We start from the raw sequence: 20773 nt of genomic DNA, 5'->3' as shown, positions 1-20773 counted from the left end.
CGTGCCAGTAATGCATAACTTCATGCCATTATTTTTTTTTGCGTACCATTAATCTGTTAAAGCCGATTCTCGGTGAACCGAAATCGTTTCAGCATCAATAACGCTTTATTGGAGTCATCCTATGTCGCTTTCGCATTGGACATAGCATCTTGCACATAACTTCGAAATCATGAAGCAGAGAAATCCCCTTTGTGAACAAAGCGGTGAAGCGGTCTGAGTAGACCTCATTTCTTTCCCTGCAAAAAAGTCGAAAAGGTAAACAAAAATGATTTCAAGGAATTTTACCATAAACACGTTCTTTTCAAGCCCAATGTAATTTTAGGGTCGAGCGCAACAATAAACATGTCATGTGTTGTTGGATTGATAAAAGATTTCATCAGTAAACTGTAACCCATTAAAAACTAGTAACCCTCCAGCGCAAGAGTGAGACTTTTAGAGTCATTAGAGCTGCTTATGCGTCATTAAACATAAATCAACAAGCAACGAACCATACATCTGTCAGGAAACAAGCGCAATGAGTCATAGCGCTGCCAGCCAGCACGATAGGAAAGAATCAGAGCCGTCGCTATGTCCCAGCTGCAAAGCCTGCACAATGACGCGGAATTCATGTTGTTGTGCTCAATCATAAGGGTAAACAAGGCGGAAGTCTGCTGTTCTCGGGGTACGCGTTCCTGACTTGTTTACGGGCTTTCGTTGAAACGGCGTCTACGGAAGAACAAAGAAAAGTCAAGATCAAAAATGTGCCGTTAGGACACATGTAAGCAACGAAAACTCTGCAAAAGAGACAAACTGCTGGAATAAAAAGCAATGCGTCGGCCGGGAATCGAACCCGGGCCACCCACGTGGCAGGCGAGTATTCTACCACTGAACCACCGACGCCGCCGCTGCTGCCCACTTGGCCAGTCTTGCGCGTGGCCAGTGCATTTGCGCAATCCCGTCCCTATCCAGGTCGCACGGGCGGCGAGCGGCTTCAGCAGAGACGCGTCTCTCTGCCGCTGCGCAACTGTCGTAGCAAGGCATACCCTCAGCTCGGTGCGCCACTGCTTTAGCTTGCTCTAAAAGCCGCAGAGTAATATGCTGTGAAACGGGGGCAGAGCGGATGTTATGTTCGAAGTCAACGGCCACACTACAATAGCACCGTTGGACTGATACAGGCCTATATGAGCCGATGTTCATTCGCCGCCGCAGCAGAGTACAACTTTTTTCCTGAACGCTGACGTTTCATTGTTGCACAGTTTACGAGAACTTTTACTGCTCCTTCCTTATCGTCACCTAAAGGGTAAATTCCATAGTTCACAAATGACATAACGAGCTCACATGCACAAAGGCGTATAGTAAGCCAAATCGCCTCATTCTTCAAGATGCAAGAAATGTTTATTGACCTAAATGTTTAGAAACGGCTCCTTCCTTCTCGCATGGTGCTCTCCCAATAATAAAAATCAGGGAAAAAGCATGTTTGCTCGCTGCACATAGTTACAGGACGGAAGGTCGTCACATAAGAAATGAAGAAGAAAGCACTGTGGACACTGCACCCGAAATAATCGATGATTTCCTGTTGTCCTTCCGCTGCTTTTCCTATTTACGGAGGCGCCTGCTAGCACAGCCGTTACAACAGCAGCAGAAATGCATTAAAGGTTTCCTTTTAGACACGAAACGTTTGCCATCCTAAAACCATTCTGAATTCCTCCTTCTGGCTGCGCATGTGCAAAATTCAACTGTAATAAAAAACACTGCATGTATAGCCCCATTCCCATTTTAACTCACCAGTCTCGCAGCTTGCAATTTGTTCTTTATTTTATTCAGTCAATCTGAATTACTTTATTCTTATTTTTCCTTGTTTGAAAGACATTTTTGAGCACCTGTCAGTCACCGCTTGTGTCTTGGCCACTCTCTTCATTGGGTAACCGCCGTTAACTCACTGAGAGCGACAACAACGACAACATCTTTCAGGCTGTTGTACGAATAAAATACGGTAGGTGCCTCGTAAATCACTAACATAACGGAACAACATTTTCTACCTTTTTATACTGCTGATCCCAAGGTCACGGAAACGAATCCCAGCCGTGGCGGCCGCCTTTCGATGGAAATTAAAAGACGCCCAATTCACCACACGACATATATTACTGCGTACTTAAAAAATGCTATAAAATTGTAAGATAAGTCGCACGAACTTTACATGTTACGCTGTAATGTTTATGTTAAAATGGAACATCGACAAATAACGTTATATGTACGGGGTTAGACTTTTCTATTTCAGCCAAGCAAAAAAAAATTCGACGAAAGTTTTTGAAATTCGCTTCTGACCGAAAAATGTCAGCATTCATGGCATGCAGTGCATAGGTAGCTCACCGTTGAGTAAGGGTTACGCTCAGTCGAAGTTGAGAGTAAACAGAGTCAGTAAGCCAGGGGCTCCAAGCAACAAAGGTATTGCTAGATAAGGAGCGCGGTTGTCCGATGTGAGGTATCGCTCCGCTAGCGTAGCATCCACACGTCTACACAGATACAACAACCACCCCTTCTCTGCCGCTAGATACATTATCGACGTTTGTTCATGATTGACCTAGAGGAGTTGCTCGGTTAAGCAGATTCAGGAAGTGCATGTAGGACATTGGAACAGAAAGTGTCACGTTCAGGCGACGACTAACCTGTCGTTTCATCGCTGCCATCAACACGCATACCGTATGTTTTAAGGCCTTCTCGCTAAACCCAGCGCGGCAACCCGACGATAATATGTCAGCCTAGTTCTTGGTCGCAAACTTCCACTTGCGTTTTGTAGCGAGAGCTACATTGGCCGTATTCTGGCCGTTTCGCTGTCTTCGGTGGCCACACCGCGAGCTGAGCCGTTGCCTAGCAACAGCCGCAACTGGCAGCGCCGCTCGCCGCGCCATGTGGCATGACGTTAGAGGGGGAGCCGGTGAAACCGCTTTGGAACAACACAGGAGGAGCCGGCGTTGCGTCGTATATATAGAAGGGGCGGCTAGGCGGGATTCGTCGGCAGATATGGAAAATGAGTCGGAGAGACTGAAAGAAGTCAGGCTTCGTCGTCGGAACGAAGCCAAGAGGAGGCAGCGAGCCGAGGAGACGGAGGAAAAACGAGCCCCACGCCTCGAGAAGCGTCGTAAGTACGAAGCGGCCGGGACAGTGAATTCAGATGAGGATGGTTCGTCGTCCAGTTCGTCATGTCGTAACAGGGATGACGCCAGTACTGTGTCGGAGCCATTGGGACGGCTTCTTGTTACATTACCGACCATCGGGCATTGTTTGTGCCAACTGACAAACAAGATGAAGACTTTGAAAATGTTGCGTTACACTTTAAAAATGTCTAGTCTTTAATGTAACTATAACATAACGATAGGCAACAACAAAACCTAAACACTGAGGTTTACCAAGGTAAACGATAAAGATGTAGCCGTAGAGATAACCGAGCTAAACAATAAGATTAACCGTACCTCTCGCTACGCACATACAGGCATAACTGAGTTAATCCACACAAAATTCTTTTGTCTGCCGGCTATCGCATTTTTTTTCTTACTTTGTTAATAACGATAGCAATATATTACAAGCTCAGCTTCAGGTATTCCCATTTGCACGTCGATTACTCGAAAAAATTGACAAAAGCACCCAGACAGGCTCTAAGTGACTTTTGAACGCACAAGATTATCTCATGAAATCACCGAAAAAAGTCAGTAACTCTTTCGACGGAGACAACATTCGCCAACCAAAGAAAAAAAACTTCGTTTAGATATAAACATCTAAAAAGGTCCTCTGAATTTTCAAAAATAAAAACCAAAAGTGAAAACCACTAGGTACATATTCTATCGGCAACATTATTTTAACATTAAAAGTAAACGTATTGCTAACCTTGGTTTAAAAATGTTATTTAATGTTAACGATTGGCAAATAATTTTTCGTGCTTATTACAAAGACTATCTCACCGTTCAAACTAAACATTGTTCTAATTCTCCGTTCTAAATGTCGTTGTGAGCCTTGAGTCATAACTACAAAACAACATTACAAATATATTTCAAGTATTCAGTCGCAAAACTTTTCTCTTTCTTCTTACTGTAGTGCTGTTGCTCAACTAGAAAAACTTTGGAATTAAATCTATTACATCACGCCAGCCGTACAGTGCATGCACCGCGCTATTACTTCTGCTCACAAAACTTTGGTTATAGCCCACTGACCGCTATCGCTAACAGCACACCCTCCATTAATGGCTACATATTAATCTAATTTAATGTGTATTCGTCCACCACGGCGTCCGCGTAGCCCACGTGTTGCTTTGATACACCAGATGCTATATCAATAGCGAAAGCGAATGAATCTACTGATGGCCAGGTGCACCCGGCCCTTGAAACGAACACAATGCCACTACTGAGTAACGCCGCACGGAAGTTGAAGGCTCGCCTGGTGTGCCGGCGCTTCAGCACTCAGCAAGAGCGTCTTTGGACGGTGGATTATACGCTTCCAAAAGGAAAATAAATAGCGACTGCGTCAGCCGGGAATCGAACCCGGGCCACCCGCGTGGCAGGCGAGTGTTCTAACACTGATCCACCGACGCCTTTTTTTTTTCTTTATTGCCGATTTTGACGTACAAATCAAGAGGTTACAAGAAATAAAACATGGCGGCCACATTTCGGCCGACACGACTTTAAAATTTTTTGAGCGACATTAATCCATCTAGTGCAGTTATCCATTGTGGTGGATCAGGCAGTGCGTTGTAAACATTTCTTAAGCGCACAACGCTCTCAATGAAATGTTCGCGAACCGGGCGAACAACCAAGTCCGCGTGTTCGAACTGCATTCGTGTTTTCCACACCGCGTGGAGGCCCAGGACCATAATGAGGTCATAAGGTATTTCCTCTGAGCTATTCACAGGCAAGAAACGTATGCCGTACGGATCCAGGGGTAACTGTTTTTTTGAAGTTCTTTGGAGTACATCCCAATGAAAGATCGGGTCCCAGCAGTCTAGAAATACGTGTTCTATTGTTTCGGGTTTCTTGCATAAAAAGCAGTCAGTGTTCCAGGGAATGAAGAGTCCTTTATCGTGAAGCCAGGTCTTAACTGGGAGGGTGTTTGTATGTAACTTGAAAAAGAACGATTTGGCGGAGGGTAGTATAGGCATTTTCTTCACTCTTTTTAGGACGTCCTGTCCTGGGCCACCGCGATGTGGAGAACGGTACAAAGGTACAGGGAGCATGACATCTACAAGGTCTCTGTAGAGTTTTTTCTTTGTAACCGTTGACAGGTACTGCTGGGAAAAACGTACATTCAACAGCCTATACGATAAGACAACTTCATGCAGGTATCCAGTCACCCTTCCGCACATATTTTGAACAGACGAGACTACGAATCCAGGCAGAAGTCTATACAGTCTTACTTGCATAACTGTGCGCAGAAAGATATCATTCTGATCCCGTAAAAAAACAAAGCGTGCCACAATTTGTCGCAGAAACAAGTGAGCCAGGCCAAGACCTCCTTTCTTTACAGGCAAAAACAAATTCGTTCGACTGGACCGCTTCCAAGTCGAGGACCAAATAAAAATAGCAAAAACCCGGTGTATTTTTCGAATGCTCATCATCGCCGCACACAACACATTCATGACGTACCAGATTTTTGATATCAAAAAAAGGTTGCAGACAGTGGCTCTAGAAAACATCGACAGTTGCTTGCCTTGCCACCCGTTCGCCTTTTCTTTAGCCATCAAGGCTTGATCCCTTCTGTATGGTTCAGGGTCGCGATAATTTCCGAGAGGCACACCAAGGTACTGCGTTGGCACCATTGACCAGGTGAGCCGACAAAAGGCTTCTGGTGTGTCTACCCAATCGCCATGCCAGAAGCCATGACTTTTATCCCAGTTTATCTGGGCTCCAGTCGCATCACAAAACTTTTCGACGACATTAGTTGCCTCTCTAATGCTATTTTTGCTGGCGCAGAACACCGCGATGTCATCCGCGTACGCCAGAATTTTGACTTCGGCAGCCTGTAGTCTGTAACCTGTTATGCGCACATTATGTTCCATCGCCAGACAGAGTGGCTCAAGATAGGCGGCAAACAGCAGTGGTGAAAGGGGGCATCCCTGTCTCACCGACGAGAGCACGCACAAGCTATCAGTGAGCTACCCGTTAACAATAATACGCGTTGTACATTTTTTGTACGCCATCGTGACGCCTTCCGTACTCACACTGCCCACATTCGTGTGTTCAAGTATGCAGAGCAATGCCTTGTGCGAGACCCGGTCGAAGGCTTTTGCCAGGTCCAGCTGCATCATCGCGACGTGATCGCCCAGCGCATCGCAACACTCGAGCACGCTTCGAGCCACGTGCACATTCGTCGCGATAGTGCGGCCTTTAATGCCACAAGTCTGGTGTGGTCCAACCAACTTCTTAATTACGCCTTGCAGTCGCTTTGCTAGAACTTTGGTGAATATTTTATAGTCGACGTTAGCAAGAGTTATTGGGCGATATGAGCCTGGCAACAAACGTTTCTGAGCATCAGCACTCTTCGGGATTAGCACGATATGCGAGGTTGTGAAGGACAAGGGTAGTCTTTTCTGGTCATACGCTTCGATAACAACGTGATAAAGAACTTGGGCAACCTCAGACCGGAAGGTTTTATAGAAAATGGCCCCTAAGCCATCCGGCCCAGGTGCTTTCCCGACTGCCAGCTCGTTTATTGCGCATTCTATCTCACTTGGTGTGATTGGTTGTTCTAGCTGTGTCCTTACTTCTTCGTCAAGCTTTGGCATCAACGGAAGGAATTCTTTTTGGAAACAATCTTTAAGGTCCCGTGGATGGCTTAGAATTTCTTTAATGTGCTCGGCAATCGCTTGCTTAATTTCATTTCAGTTAGACGTGATGTTTTCACCTATAGCTAGTTGGCGAATTTCTTTTTGACATGCGTATCTTTTTTCATCTGAGAGAGCCCGCTTGGTTGGCATTTCTCCCGCCCACAGCTTCTCGGACCTTGATCGCACTACTGCCGCCTTGTACTTCCCCGAATCTATCCGTTCAAGTTTAGTTTTCACTTCCTTTATTCCTCTAACACACAGACCAGGTTCGACATTCTCCATACTAACAAAAAACTGCAGTTGCTGGCGAAGCTTTGTCTCTGCTTCTTTCTGATTGCGTCGAATGACACTACTTCTTTCAATAGCCATTGTTTTTACTTTCTGCTTAAAATCTTCCCAACGAATGGCGTAACTTTCTGGCTCGCTTGCAGTCAAATTTTTCAGTTCTTTCGTTACAGCGTCGACAAAAGCTTCGTCATCCAACAGCTGCGCATTCATTTTCCACAAGTCTCAGCTAAAGATTCGTTTTCTCTGCGTCTTTCCAAAGGCGGCCGTTACCAAGCAGTGATCGCAGTATGCGATGGGTTTCACTTCGTACTCGCTACACAAGGGTACCAATTCGGCAGAGACATATAATCTGTCTAACCTTGCATGGCTGTCTTGCTGGAAATGTGTAAACTGCGGACGAGTACCGCTGGCGAAAACGCTACCAATGCATTCAAGGTCATATTCGTGCACAAGTGTATTAAGAAATTCTGCACTCTTGTCACGAACACGCGAATGTTTTGCGCGGTCATCAACATTGCAAACACAGTTAAAATCGCCTAGCAGTATTATCACTTTCTGACAATTTAGGTACGCCTCAAGGCTTTCAAAGAATGCCCGCCGTTCCGTGTCAATGTTCGGCGCGTATACACAGATGACGCGACACTCCAATTCGCCAAAGACGATATCAGCGATTAAGAGGCGTCCACTGTCACATGAAAATACTGACTGCACGCAGATTCCAAAGCTGTTGCGTATGAATATGGCGCAACCACCTGATCCACCAATCGCGTGAGAAATACACACATCGAAATGAGCACGAATATTGGACACCATTCGGTCGGTGAGCTCCTGCCTCTCAATTTTTGTCTCTTGGACTCCCACTATATGTAAGTCATTATCTAAGAGAAGGCGACTAAGCTGACATTGTCGTCGTCTTGCTCCAAGGCCCCGTACGTTTAACGTCGCTACCCGTAGCGCTATTTCGATATTAACCGCCATGGCTACACGGTAGAATGGTGCCCATTACAATAGCCCAAGGGTCTGTGCTCATGATACTGTGGCGATAAGCGCGTCGAAGGCCAGGAAAAAAAATAAATAAAACTCTAACCAACAAACAAGGACACTCCAAGTACACTTGGCACCTCTTTCCAAGCCCGAACACGAAAAACGAACCGCTCAGGATGAGGGCCATGGCGTTTACGGAAACCCCTCCCAACCCACCTTAGCTAGACAAATTAAATTTACGGGGGCGGTTTACCCGCCTGCCACGAATCGACCGGAATGTTCGGTCGCGGCTTCAAGGTAGATCTCCGCATACCTGGGGCTTTGGTGGGTGGCTCGTCTCCGCCCCCGCCGTCCTCCTTCGTCCCAACGCTAAGGGTCTTGTCGTGTGGTCGTTTCCCCGCCAGCAGGCTGGCTGAAGCACTAAGGATGTCCATAACCTCGGGTTCTGAGGTGCTGTGGGGTGCGTCGGCCTCGTCAAGCCTTTCACTGGCTTTTTGTCGACGCACCCAGCATCGACATGATGTTGAATAAACATGATTCTTATTCTGATTCTGATTCTGGGAGCCGCTTCATAATCAACTGAGGTTATCAGCTCGGCGCTCGGAGCTGTCGAAGAATCCTGCGAAGGCGGTTGTTGCTGCTCTGCAGTAACCGCTTCGGTTCCGGGTTGCTCCTGCTGCGACAGTGGAATCGCCGTATTTTCGGCTACCTCCGTTCTTGCACTTGCCACCGATGCTGCATCCTCCATGTCCGCCTCGTCCATGAGCAGGTTTGAGGCGTCGTCGGTGGTTGTCAGTCCTGTTACGCTGGCATACGTCCGCTCGCACTGGCTGCTCTCATGACCAAAGCGTCGGCACGCACTGCACTTAGGGATGCGGCAGTTGCGACGAATGTGGCCCGTGCCACGGCACCGAAGGCAGAGCGGAGCCCTGCCTGGCACGACCACGAGGGCCAACTCTCCGGCGACGCTCACCTGGTGCGGCAGGTCGTCCAGCTTTACACCCGGCTTCAACTTCAAGGTGACCAGTCTGGTAGTTGAGCCCTTATCTGCTAGGCCATGCACCCGCCACCGCTCTCGGCCGACATCTGTGACCTTCCCGTACGGCTCGAAGGCAAACCGTACGTCGTCGTCGGGCACGCTGGGCAGCAACCAATGCACTTTCATGCGAACGTCCTGGCTGGCAGGATCAATGACGATACAGCGGCACTTTTTCACCAGCAGCTCACCCATGCCGACAATCTTTTTCACCGCATCTTCGTCCTTGAAAGTCACCGCCCACACATGGCTCATGCGGTAGGCTCCGAGGGCAATCACTTCCGGCAGGAGCGATAACTCGGCGAGCGCATCGCGGAAATCTTCTGCCCGATACGGGCGGGCCCTAACATCACAGTGTAGAAACACGGTGTTCAAAACAAAACGCCCTGTTGGCAAACTAGGCAAAACAACTTGGTAATCATTGTCTGAAGCAATATTCCTGTCACCGTGGCCCTGCTGGGCCGCTGAAGCCGCTCCTACGGAGCCCATGACACACACGTCTGTCACGCTCGGTGGCCGGAAATGGAATCCCTGATCCACCGACGCCTATAGCTGTGCTGGTTCTTGCGACGGTTCTTGCGCAATTTCCTCGCTATGTACGTACGTCGTCGCAACCCGGACAGCCCGCCGAGGAGTATTGAGAGGATGTTGCGCGGAGACACGCGTCTCTGTCGACCAGTGACTCCCTTGTCAAGACAGGCACACTGTGCGATGTGCCACTGCAATCCATGACAGCACTCGTAGACTATGCATGACACGAGGAGAACAGAGTATTGTGCAGTGCAGCTGCGCGACGTGAGAAGAAATTGGGTATAGTTCGGTGGAAAGCTTCAATGACCGCGAAACAAGAGCGCCGATCTAGCTGATCTACTCTCGGACAGGACGGCGTGGCTTCTTCTTTCAATTCAAATGTTTTAAGCGTTCTTGCATCTTGTAACGAAATTTAGTGCGCTGTTTCACTGGTTCATCTCCCGTCTTCTTTGAGCGAAATATATTGTCCTTGAACGATATGCCTATAATCACCTACGCGTAAAGGTGCATGTCACGACCTCTGAATGGCTTACAAACCCCTTATGGTCCAGGAGGTTAAGAGAATGGTGAGACCACTCTTTTCGGTTTGTGGGGTTTAACATCCCAAAGGGAATCAGGCTATGAAGAACGCCCTAGTGAAGGCTCTGCAAATTTCAACCACCTGGTGTTCTTTAACGTGCACTGACATCGCACAAAACACGGTCCTCTAAAATTTCTCCTCCATTCAAATTCTACTGCCGGCGCCGGGATCGAACCCGCGTCTTTCGGGTCAGCAGCCGAACTCCATAACCATTCAGCCACCGCGTCGGCCACCTGTCCTTTCATTCTGTTTGTGATATTTTTGTGTCAGTGAAGCCCTGCCTCAATTAATTCATCGCTTGATGAGCAAAAATAATTATCTTGCTTTAAATTGAATCCGAACTCCGAGATGGCCATTTTATTTTTAGTTTTTTTATCATCTGCAAGAACTTCTTGTATTTTATAGCCTCTGAAGATAAATCCACTGACCGCCTGCCGTTAGTGTTCTGCTTTTCTCTGCGCCAGTAATGCACAACCTCGTGCTTTTGTTTTTGTGCGTACCATTCATCTGTTAAAGCCGATCCTCCTCGAATCGAAGCTGTTTCAACACGAAGAACAGTTTATTGAAGTCATCTTATGTCGTTTTCGCATTGCAAATAAGCACATTGCAACCAGCTCCGTACTCATTAAACCAGGAAATCTCCTTTGTGAAAAAAGTGATGAAGCGGTCTGAATAAACCATGTTCTATTTCCCTGCACAACACTCGAAAAGCTCAGAAAAAATCATTTCACTGTATTTTATGACAACCAGGTTCCCTTCAACTGTAACACCTGTAATGGGAACGACCGGCAGCCGTTCACGCGGTGGACGAAGAGGAGAACGAAGTGCTGTGCTGGTTTCGGTGTGACTCCGGGGTGTGTGCCTGCCGTGACGCGTCTTTGGTCAACGGCCTCCGACCTGTGCTTCGAAGACGCACCTGTACACTTGGTGGAGGTGCGTCGATCCCCGTCCCGGTGCTCAACCTGGAACTCAGGAGCGGAACGCTACTTGCACCGCCAACAATGCCAAACACTTCGACGCAGTCGTCGCCGGCCACCCCTGCCACCGTCCTCTGTTCCGGGGTCCAACGACAGCGCGACCCTTCCCCATTTAGCGGTACGGACGACCAGGACGTCGACGACTGGTTGGCGACCTACGAGCGCATCAGCACTTACAATCGGTGGGACGATTCCATCAAGCTGAGCAACGTGCTCTTCTATCTCACAGACGTTGCCAACTTATGGTTTCGTAACCATGAAGCGGACCTTCCCACCTGGTCATCATTCAAGACTAGCTTCGCCGACGTTTTCGGCCGCCCCGCCGTGCGGAAACTCCGCGCCGAGCAACGCCTCCGTGCTCGAGCACAGCTACCGACCGAAACATTCACCGGCTACATTGAAGACATTGTCGATTTGTGTAAGCGCGTGAACCCTTCGATGTCCGAGGCTGACAAAGTTAATAACATTCTTAAAGGCATAGCAGATGACGCTTTCCAAATGCTCCTGGCGAAGAACCCCACCTCCGTCAGTGCCGTCATCGAGCTGTGCCAAAGCTTCGACGAGTTGCGCAAGCAACGCGCTTCTACGCGGCAGTCTGGTGCGCCTCCCGAGAGTCTTGCTGGCTTGGCCCTTGGTCCCTCGTCTCCGGACCAAACCCTATTCATGGAGCGCGTGAAAGATTTTATACGCGAGGAAATCGCCCGCCAGCTTTCTCTTCTCCATCACGCCGTTCCAGACCCTGTCTGCCCTACTGCCGACCTAGCGCCCTCCCTTGCGCCGACTATCCGCCGTGTTGTTCAGGAGCAGGTCGCTGCAGTCCTGCCGTCCAGCCCCCCGCCTCCTCCTGTCGCAGCACCACTCACCTATGCGGAAGCCGTCCGACGGGCACCGCGCTCGCTTGCCTCTCCTACGTACCGCAGCAGCCCTGCCTATTATGCTCCAACCCCATCCATGCCACTTCCGCCAGCCTCGTTTCCTCGCACACGACGACATCCTACGAACCCTTGGCGCACCACCGATAATCGGCCCATCTGCTACGCTTGTGGGCTTCCAGGGCACGTCGCACGTCTCTGCCGTCAGCGCTTCCCTCGCTATGGGGATGCTGCGCACACGTACGATCACGGATACGATCACGAGCCGACCTTGCCCAATGGCTCTTCTGGCTCCTCTATGTCTCGCCCCCAGTACTCGACTCGCCGCTCGCCTTCGCCTCGCCGCCGTTCCATTTCCCCAATGCTTCGGCGACCGGAACCTCTCCGTGAGGAAAACTGAATGCCGCAGTTCCGGAGGCAAGAACTGCGTCTTTTGCGAACTTACCAAGTCCTCCGTTTGCTCCCGCTAATGTGGTTCAGGCGTTTGTCGAAGGTGTACCTGTTCTCGCGCTCGTTGACACGGGCGCTGCCGTGTCTGTGATAAGTGACTCTCTTCGCCGCAAAATTCGCAAGGTGACGACGCCCCTGTCTGACTTTTCGCTCCGTACGGCCACCTCTCAGCGCATTCACCCCATCGCAGCCTGCACCGTACGAGTTTCGATCAACGACGTCGAATATCTCATCGAGTTTGTTGTGCTGAGTGCGTGCTCTCACGACATCATCCTAGGATGCGACTTCCTGTCCACCCACCACGCAGTGATTGATTGTGCTCGTGCTGAACTTGCGCTATCTTCCGTGTGTAACGTTTCCCTGTGCGACCTGCCTGTGCCCTCCGCTAAACTTCTCGTAGCCGCCGACACCACCATACCTCCCTTTTCTTCTGTCCTCGTCCCGCTCTTACCTGACTCTGCCTTCAGCAGCCCTGTTCTCTTCACACCCACTACTGCTGCCACCCGCCGTCACCACCTTCTGATTCCTTTCGCCGTTCTCACGATTTCCGGTGGTCACTGTGCCATTTATGTCTCCAACCCTTTTGCTTGCCCGTCCTCTCTCCTTCGCGGCGAATGCCTCGGTCGTATCGAAGAACTGGACCCTGAACTTGCCTACGAGTTCTCTGATCACCGTACATGTCCCGAGGTTGCTCTCCTGGACATTTGTGCGACCACGCCCGATCCGCGTCCCGCCGACGTATTTCATCGCGCCATCGCTACCGACCTTCCGCCCGCTCAACGTGACCAGCTACTGCAACTTCTCCAACGCTTCAGCGCGTCTTTTGACCTTTCCCAACCTTCTTTGGGCCGTGCGTTCTCCGTCTCTCACGAAATTGACACAGGTACGCACGCCCCCTTGCGCCAGCGACCGTACCGCGTCTCGCCCACAGAGCGCCGCGTCATCCGTGAAAATGTCGACGATATGCTACAGCGCGGCATCATACAGCCTTCTCACAGCCCTTGGGCCTCTCCTGTTGTCTTGGTGACGAAAAAAGATGGCTCCATCCGGTTCTGCGTGGACTACCGTCGTCTCAACCAGATTACTCGCAAGGACGTTTACCCTCTACCCCGAATCGACGACGCACTGGACTGCTTGCAGGGAGCGGAGTATTTTTCGTCCTTAGACTTACGCTCTGGATACTGGCAAGTCCCGATGGCTGCTGCTGACCGGCCGAAAACCGCCTTCGTCACACCAGACGGCCTGTATGAATTCAATGTCATGCCATTCGGCCTATGCAATGCCCCAGCCACATTTGAGAGAATGATGGATAATATTCTCAGCGGGCTCAAATGGGAAACGTGTCTGTGCTATCTGGATGACATTGTCGTTTTTTCCAAAGATTTTTCTTCCCATTTACTTCGCCTCCAGCGTGTTCTCACGTGCCTTACTGCAGCCGGGCTACAACTAAACCTCAAGAAATGTCACTTCGGTGCCACGAAGCTGACGATATTAGGTCATGTCATCTCCAAAGATGGTGTTCTTCCTGACCCTGCCAAACTTCGCGCCGTCGCTGACTTTCCCAAACCGACCACCTTAAAAGAACTTCGCAGTTTTGTAGGCTTGTGTTCATACTTCCGCCGCTTCATCCGGAATTTCGCCTGTATCATCGCCCCTTTAACGCCGCTTCTTGCCGGCAGCCCGAACCTCTCGTCTTGGTCACCCGCCTGCGATGCCGCATTCGACACTTTACGTCGCCTTCTGGTCTCCCCGCCAATACTGCGCCATTTTGATCCTGACTGTCCGACCGAAATTCACACTGACGCCAGCGGTGTGGGGTTGGGCGCAGTTCTTGCCCAACGAAAGACTGGGTATCCAGAATATGTTGTCGCTTACGCCAGCCGCACTCTCACCAAGGCGGAATCTAACTATTCAGTGACAGAAAAAGAGTGTCTGGCCATCATTTGGGCGATTGCCAAGTTCCGCCCTTACGTCTACGGCCGGCCGTTCTATGTCGTCACCGACCATCATGCTCTTTGCTGGCTGTCCTCCCTCAAAGATCCCTCTGGCCGACTTGCCCGCTGGGCTTTACGTCTGCAGGAATTTGATATTCACGTCATTTATCGCTCTGGCCGCAAGCACTCCGACGCCGACGCACTTTCCCGTTCACCACTTCCTTGCGATTCCGCCTCTGCCCTCGTCTGTGTCTATGATTTCTCGTCGTTCGGTGTCCCTGATATGCTCTCCGAGCAACAGCAGGATCCTTGGATCAACTCACTCCTCACCTTCCTCTCTAATCCCTCGCCACCTTCTTCATCCCGTACTCTTCGTCGCCAAGCCCCCCATTTTGCCGTTCGTGATGGCCTCTTATACCGGCGTAACTACCTGTCCGAAGGGCGGAAGTGGCTGTTGGTGATTCCTCGCCACCTCCGTGCTGCGATCTGCGCCTCCTTCCACGCAGACCCACAATACGGCCATGCCGGTGTATTGAAGACGTATGCTCACCTGCGTCTGCGATATTATTGGCGCGGTATGTACCGCTTCGTACGACAGTACATTCGGTCGTGTACAGCCTGCCAACGTCGCAAGAACCCTCCCCGCCACAACACCGCCCCATTGCAGCCGTTACCCTGCCCTGCCCGCCCCTTTGACCGCGTCGGCATTGATCTTTACGGTCCGCTTCCCACCAGTTCGGCTAACAACCGCTGGGTAATCGTGGCCGTTGACCACCTAACCCGCTACGTAGAAACGTCGCCTCTCCAATCTGCGACCGCACAGGACGTTGCTTCTTTCATTCTACACCGTCTTGTTCTTCGTCACGGCGCACCGAAAGAATTGCTCAGTGACCGTGGCCGTGTTTTTCTATCGGAAGTCGTCGCGGCACTGCTCAAGGAATGCAAAATCGTTCATCGCTGTACCAGCGCCTATCACCCCCAAACCAACGGCATGACTGAACGGTTCAACCGCACTCTCAGTGACATGCTCGCTATGTACGTTGATACCGCCCACTCCAACTGGGATAAAGTACTTCCTTTCGTAACCTACGCGTATAATACGGCTACGCAGACAACGACGGGATTCTCTCCTTTCTTCCTCTTATATGGTCGCGAGCCTACCTCCACAATGGACACCATCCTTCCCTATCGCCCTGATTCTTCCGAGACAACATCCTTCTCCGAAGCCCACATGTATGCCGAAGAATGTCGACAACTTGCGCGCTCTTTCACCACACAACTCCAGCAGCACCAGAAGCACCGTCGGGACCCCTTGGACCCTCCCGCGTCATATCCCTCCGGCGCACTCGTTTGGCTCTGGGTGCCTTCCTCCACTCCCGGCCTCGCCACGAAACTACTTTCCCGCTATCACGGCCCTTACCGCGTTCTTCAACAAACTTCTCCCGTGACTTACATAGTTGAGCCCCTTGACCCCTCCCCGGATCATCGTCGCCGGGGGCGTGAAACTGTACACGTCGAGCGTCTTAAGCCCTACTACGACCCGTCAATTCTTTCGTCCCCGTAAGTCGCCAGGATGGCTTTTTTTCGCCGGGGAGGTAACTGTAATGGGAACGACCGGCAGCCGTTCACGCGGTGGACGAAGAGGAGAACGAAGTGCTGTGCTGGTTTCGGTGTGACTCCGGGGTGTGTGCCTGCCGTGACGCGTCTTTGGTCAACGGCCTCCGACCTGTGCTTCGAAGACGCACCTGTACACACCTTAAAAACTGTCTCAGTAAACGCAACAGTTAGAGTTTTCGAGTCCTTTTAGATTCTTATGCGCAATTAAACTGAGCAAACTAACGAACGAACCAATCAACCGCGAGGAAACAAGTGAAACGAGCCATGGCGCAGCCAACCAGCAAGATAATGAATCAGAGACGTCACAATGCCAGATGCAAAGCGCACTGAACGACATGCACTTCTTGTTGCTGTGCTCGATCATAACGAGGCAAAAGTCTGCTGGTGTCGGGCTACGCTTTCCAAACATGTTTACGAGCTTTCGTTGAAACAGCGTCTACTCAAGAGCACGAAGAACAGTACAGGATCAAAACCATACTGCTCTTACACAGTCTGCGAAAATTACTCAAAGGAGAAAATCTTGGGCTTTTTAAAAAAAAAGAAACTGCGTCGGCCGGGAATCGAACCCGGGCCACCCGCGTGGCAGGCGAGTATTCTACCACTGAACCACCGACGCCTTTTTTTTTTTTCTTTATTGCCTGGCTTTGACACAAAAAACTGGACAACACAAACAATCAACAAAAGACAATAACTATGTACACACGACTTGTGGTCAGCCAGCATAAATCTGGCTTCGTCCAATTAAAATTCACGCAACGTACAGAGCGGCTCTAGTCTTGAGAGCCACTCCGGAGGCTCCGCAGCGGCTTTCTGAATGGCCAGAAACATCTCCATACTTTCGCGAAAGTAAATTCTGGCAGGTCTTGCGTCACTGTCACAATGCCAGCCTGCCATTCTGGAGCGCCATATACAGTGGAGGCCTGTCAGCATTATTAAATCGAAAGGCACCCCATCCTCATTTTCAACACATAAGAACCGGATGCCATACGGGTCTAGTGGAAATTCTTTCTTTAAGGTTCGCTGCAATACATCCCAAAAATAAACCCCTTCCCAACAGTGTAAAAATACATGGTCTATTGTTTCCGGCTTTCTGCAAATTAAACAGTGAGATCCCCAGGGTAAAAACAATTCCTTTCCCTCTAAAAATTTTTTAACCGGTAAGGTCCCGGTGTGCAACTTAAAAAAGAAGGTTTTTGTTCCAGGCGGCACCTGCATTTTTTTTACTCTCTTTAAAACATCTTTGCCTGGGCCTCCACTGTACAAGGCCCTGTACAAGGGCTCGGGGAAAACTACATCGCACAAGGCACGGTACAGTTTCTTTCGTTTCACACTGGCCAGAAAGTCATTTGAAAACCGCGCGGAAAGAAACCTTACACTGGCTACGACTTCCCGGTAAAAACCGGTGACCCTACTATACACCTCAGCAGTTCCGACTATGTACTCTGGAAGTAGATGCCGCAGCCTAACTTGGCATACGGTACGCAAAAAAGGGTCTCTTGTGTCCCTAAAAAACAAAAAACGATTGACCAGCTGTCGCAAAAACAAATGGCCCAAACCCAACCCGCCGTCTTGTACCCGTCGGAACAGGTTGGTCCGGCTGCAGCGCTCCCATTCAGACGACCAGATAAAGACGGCGAAAATTCGGTGTAGCTTTTGAATACTTAACCGTGAACAGTGCAACACCTGCATTACATACCAGAGCCTGCTGATAAAGAACAGGTTGCAAACAGTGGCTCTGGCGAAAATCGACAAGGTCGTTCCTTTCCACTTATCAGCTCTCTCCCGTGTCTCTTTGACCTGTCCTGTCCAATAATGTTCACTGTCACGGTAAGCATCGAGCGGAACGCCCAAGTACTTATCTGGCGTTGTCGTCCAAGGCACGCTGGCAAACCGCTCAGGCGTAGATGCCCACCCGCCATGCCACAGCCCAAGGCACTTCGACCAGTTAACCCCGCTGCCTGTAGCTTGGCTGAAATCGCGTACACATTGAACAGCCTCGCTTATGCCTCTCTTGTCAACGGCAAACACAGCAATATCATCAGCGTACGCCAAGAGCTTTACTTCGGCTGCTTGTAAAGTAAATCCGTTAATACTCCTGTTTTTCAGAATCTTTAAACAAAGGGTCTCCACATAAATACAAAATAAAAGAGGGCTGAGGGGACAGCCCTGGCGCACCGAACGCTGCACGCTAATGGGGGCCCCCAGACTCTTGTTAACGATCAATCTCGTCGTGCAGTTCCGGTATGCCAGGGCCACACCCTCGCGGATAACAGAACCAACATTAACATGGTCTAATACTGAAAACAAAAGTTCATGGGCAACACAGTCAAAAGCCTTTTCCAAATCGATCTGTAGAATAGCCACCTGACCATTAGTGTCATCACATGTTTCTAATACACTGCGCGCAACGTGAATATTTGTGAAAATAGACCGCCCTTTAATGCCGCAGGTTTGATGCGGACCAACTAATAAATGAATCACGGTCTGCAGCCTTCGTGCCAAAACCTTCATGTAAATTTTGTACTCGACGTTAGTGAGTGCTATGGGTCGGCACCGACGCCGATGTTCGAGTTCAGCTCGTCATTTCTACACGTGGCCACTGCATTTGCGCAATCCAGTCCGTATCTAGGTCGCACGGGCGGCGAACGCCTTCAGCAGAGACGCGTCACTTTGTCGAGGGGCAGCTGTCATAGGAAAGGGGACCCGCAGGCCAACGCGCCACTATCATGGCTTGCTATATGAACCACAGACTATTATTCTGTGCAGCTGCGTGTAATGGGAGCGACGCGCATGTTTTGTTGGAACTCTCAACGGCTACACAACAATGGCACCGTTGAACTGACACAGGCCTATACGAGCCGATGTTTGTTCGCCGCAGCTCCAGAGTATCTTTTTCGCTGAACGTCTCCGTTTTGATTGTTGAACACTTTAAGAGAACTTTTATGGCTCCTTCCTTATCCTCCACCTCATGGGTAACTTATATAGTTCACAAACGACACAACGAGCTCATATACACAAATACCTATAGTAGGCCAAATCGCCTCAATCATCAAGATGGAGGAAATGTTGTTTCATAAACTAAAAGTTTAGAAAAGGCGCCGTCCCTATCCCACCCACAAGAATAAAACGCTGGAAATAGAGTATTTTTGCTAGCAGCCCATTATTTAATCACAGAATCTGACGTCTTCATAAAATAACGGAAGAACATAAAAGTATGAGCACTGAACTTCCATCAGCCTATTGTGAGCATAAATTATGGTATATTTTCTCGAGACGAGGGAGTTCTTCCCTCATTCTCTCATCGGCTTCCGACGCCACGTCTGTGCACAGGACATGTTTCTGGTTCTCCAGCACACGTTTCTGTCACCTACTCCCACTCAAATTCACGCACTTGTGACCGTCGATGTTCGCAAGGCCTTCGACGGTGTTTGCCACGACCACATCCTTTCCCAACTCGCCTCTCTAGACTGGCTCCCGCATGTATTGTTATATCCGCTCATTCCTCTCTAAACGTGTCGCTCGCTTTCGAGCCGACACATATCTTTCCGACCCCCACAACCTCACCCGAGGCATTCCTCAAGGTGCTGTTCTCTCTCCTACCCTTTTAAATCTTGCTATGGCCCCTCTCGCCTCCCAGCTAGCTGAAATTCCCGACCTGCATCATATATTTTACGCCGATGACATCACTCTCTGGTGTTCGTCTGGCTCTCCCGGTCACGTACAGGACACCCTGCAACGTGGCCTAGATCTCATCGACTCCTTTCTCACCACTGCTGGCCTCTCTCCTGCTCCTGAAAAATCCGAGCTCCTTCTACTCAACCATTCCTCACACCAGCGCTCACACAACCACTTCGTCTCTCTCCACCTTTCTGGCTATCCCATTCCTGTCGTCACGCAGTGCAAAGTTCTTGGCTTTCCTTTGCATGCAGCCAAGAACGTGCAAGCCCTCCACCGTGCTGTCACCACCTGCCACTCCGTAACTCACCTCCTGCGGCGCGTGGTCACTCGGCGCTCAGATCTCCACGAGGCTCACGCGTGCCGAGTTGCCCACGCGCTGGCCCTCAACAAGGTCTTGTACTTTGCACCCTACGTTTCCTTCAATCAGACTCAACGCTCTTGAGACTGCCCTTGTGGGCCTCTACAAGGCAGCTCTCAACCTCCCTATCACTACCTCTACTGCAAAGATCTTTGCAACAGGCCTCTTTCATCCTCTCCGTTCTCTGCTCTCTCTCCATCATGACTCGCAGATTGCCCGGCTTTCCCTTACCCGTCAGGGTCAGTGGTTACTGACTCAAGCGGGTATCTCTCCCATTCCCTGCGCCCCGTTTACCTCTCGTATTCCCACCCCGGCTCCCAATCTTCGGATCCTCCCCCTTCCGACCAACATGTCCCCCGTTCTGCACGCCGGCCGTCGTCATGCGGCCGCACAGCACCATTCCCCTCTTTTTGATACCCAGGGTGTAGCTTACACGGATGCCTCCTTCGTGGCTCCTCGAGGTTCCTGCGGCTACGCCCTGTACCACCCCCACCTCCCCGCTCCTGAAACTCACACCAGCGGGCCGTTTCTACGCCCTCCGGATGCATTGTCCCTCGAGGTCCTCGCCATTGCGCATGCCCTCCAAACATTTGCTCTCCTTCCCTCTCTTCAAGAGTACACAGTCTATTCAGACTCACAAACCGCTATACACCACATACAGAAACGCACCCTAACCCC

At 50.2% G+C, this 20773-nt stretch overlaps 2 non-coding genes across 2 annotated transcripts; both read right to left on the bottom strand.

Moving 5' to 3' along the window:
- Positions 1–808: 808 nt before the first annotated feature.
- Positions 809–879, bottom strand: TRNAG-GCC (transfer RNA glycine (anticodon GCC)). Its single transcript has one exon. It is a non-coding gene; the product is annotated as a tRNA-Gly (tRNA).
- Positions 880–16604: 15725 nt separating this feature from the next.
- TRNAG-GCC (transfer RNA glycine (anticodon GCC)) lies at positions 16605–16675 on the bottom strand. The gene has a single exon. It is a non-coding gene; the product is annotated as a tRNA-Gly (tRNA).
- Positions 16676–20773: the final 4098 nt, after the last annotated feature.

The sequence above is a fragment of the Amblyomma mixtum genome, chromosome 1, assembly GCF_055824585.1.
Source record: "Amblyomma mixtum isolate Tamu chromosome 1, ASM5582458v1, whole genome shotgun sequence".
Classification (NCBI taxonomy): Eukaryota; Metazoa; Arthropoda; class Arachnida; order Ixodida; family Ixodidae; genus Amblyomma; species Amblyomma mixtum.
This window is presented reverse-complemented; position numbering and strand designations above follow the sequence as displayed.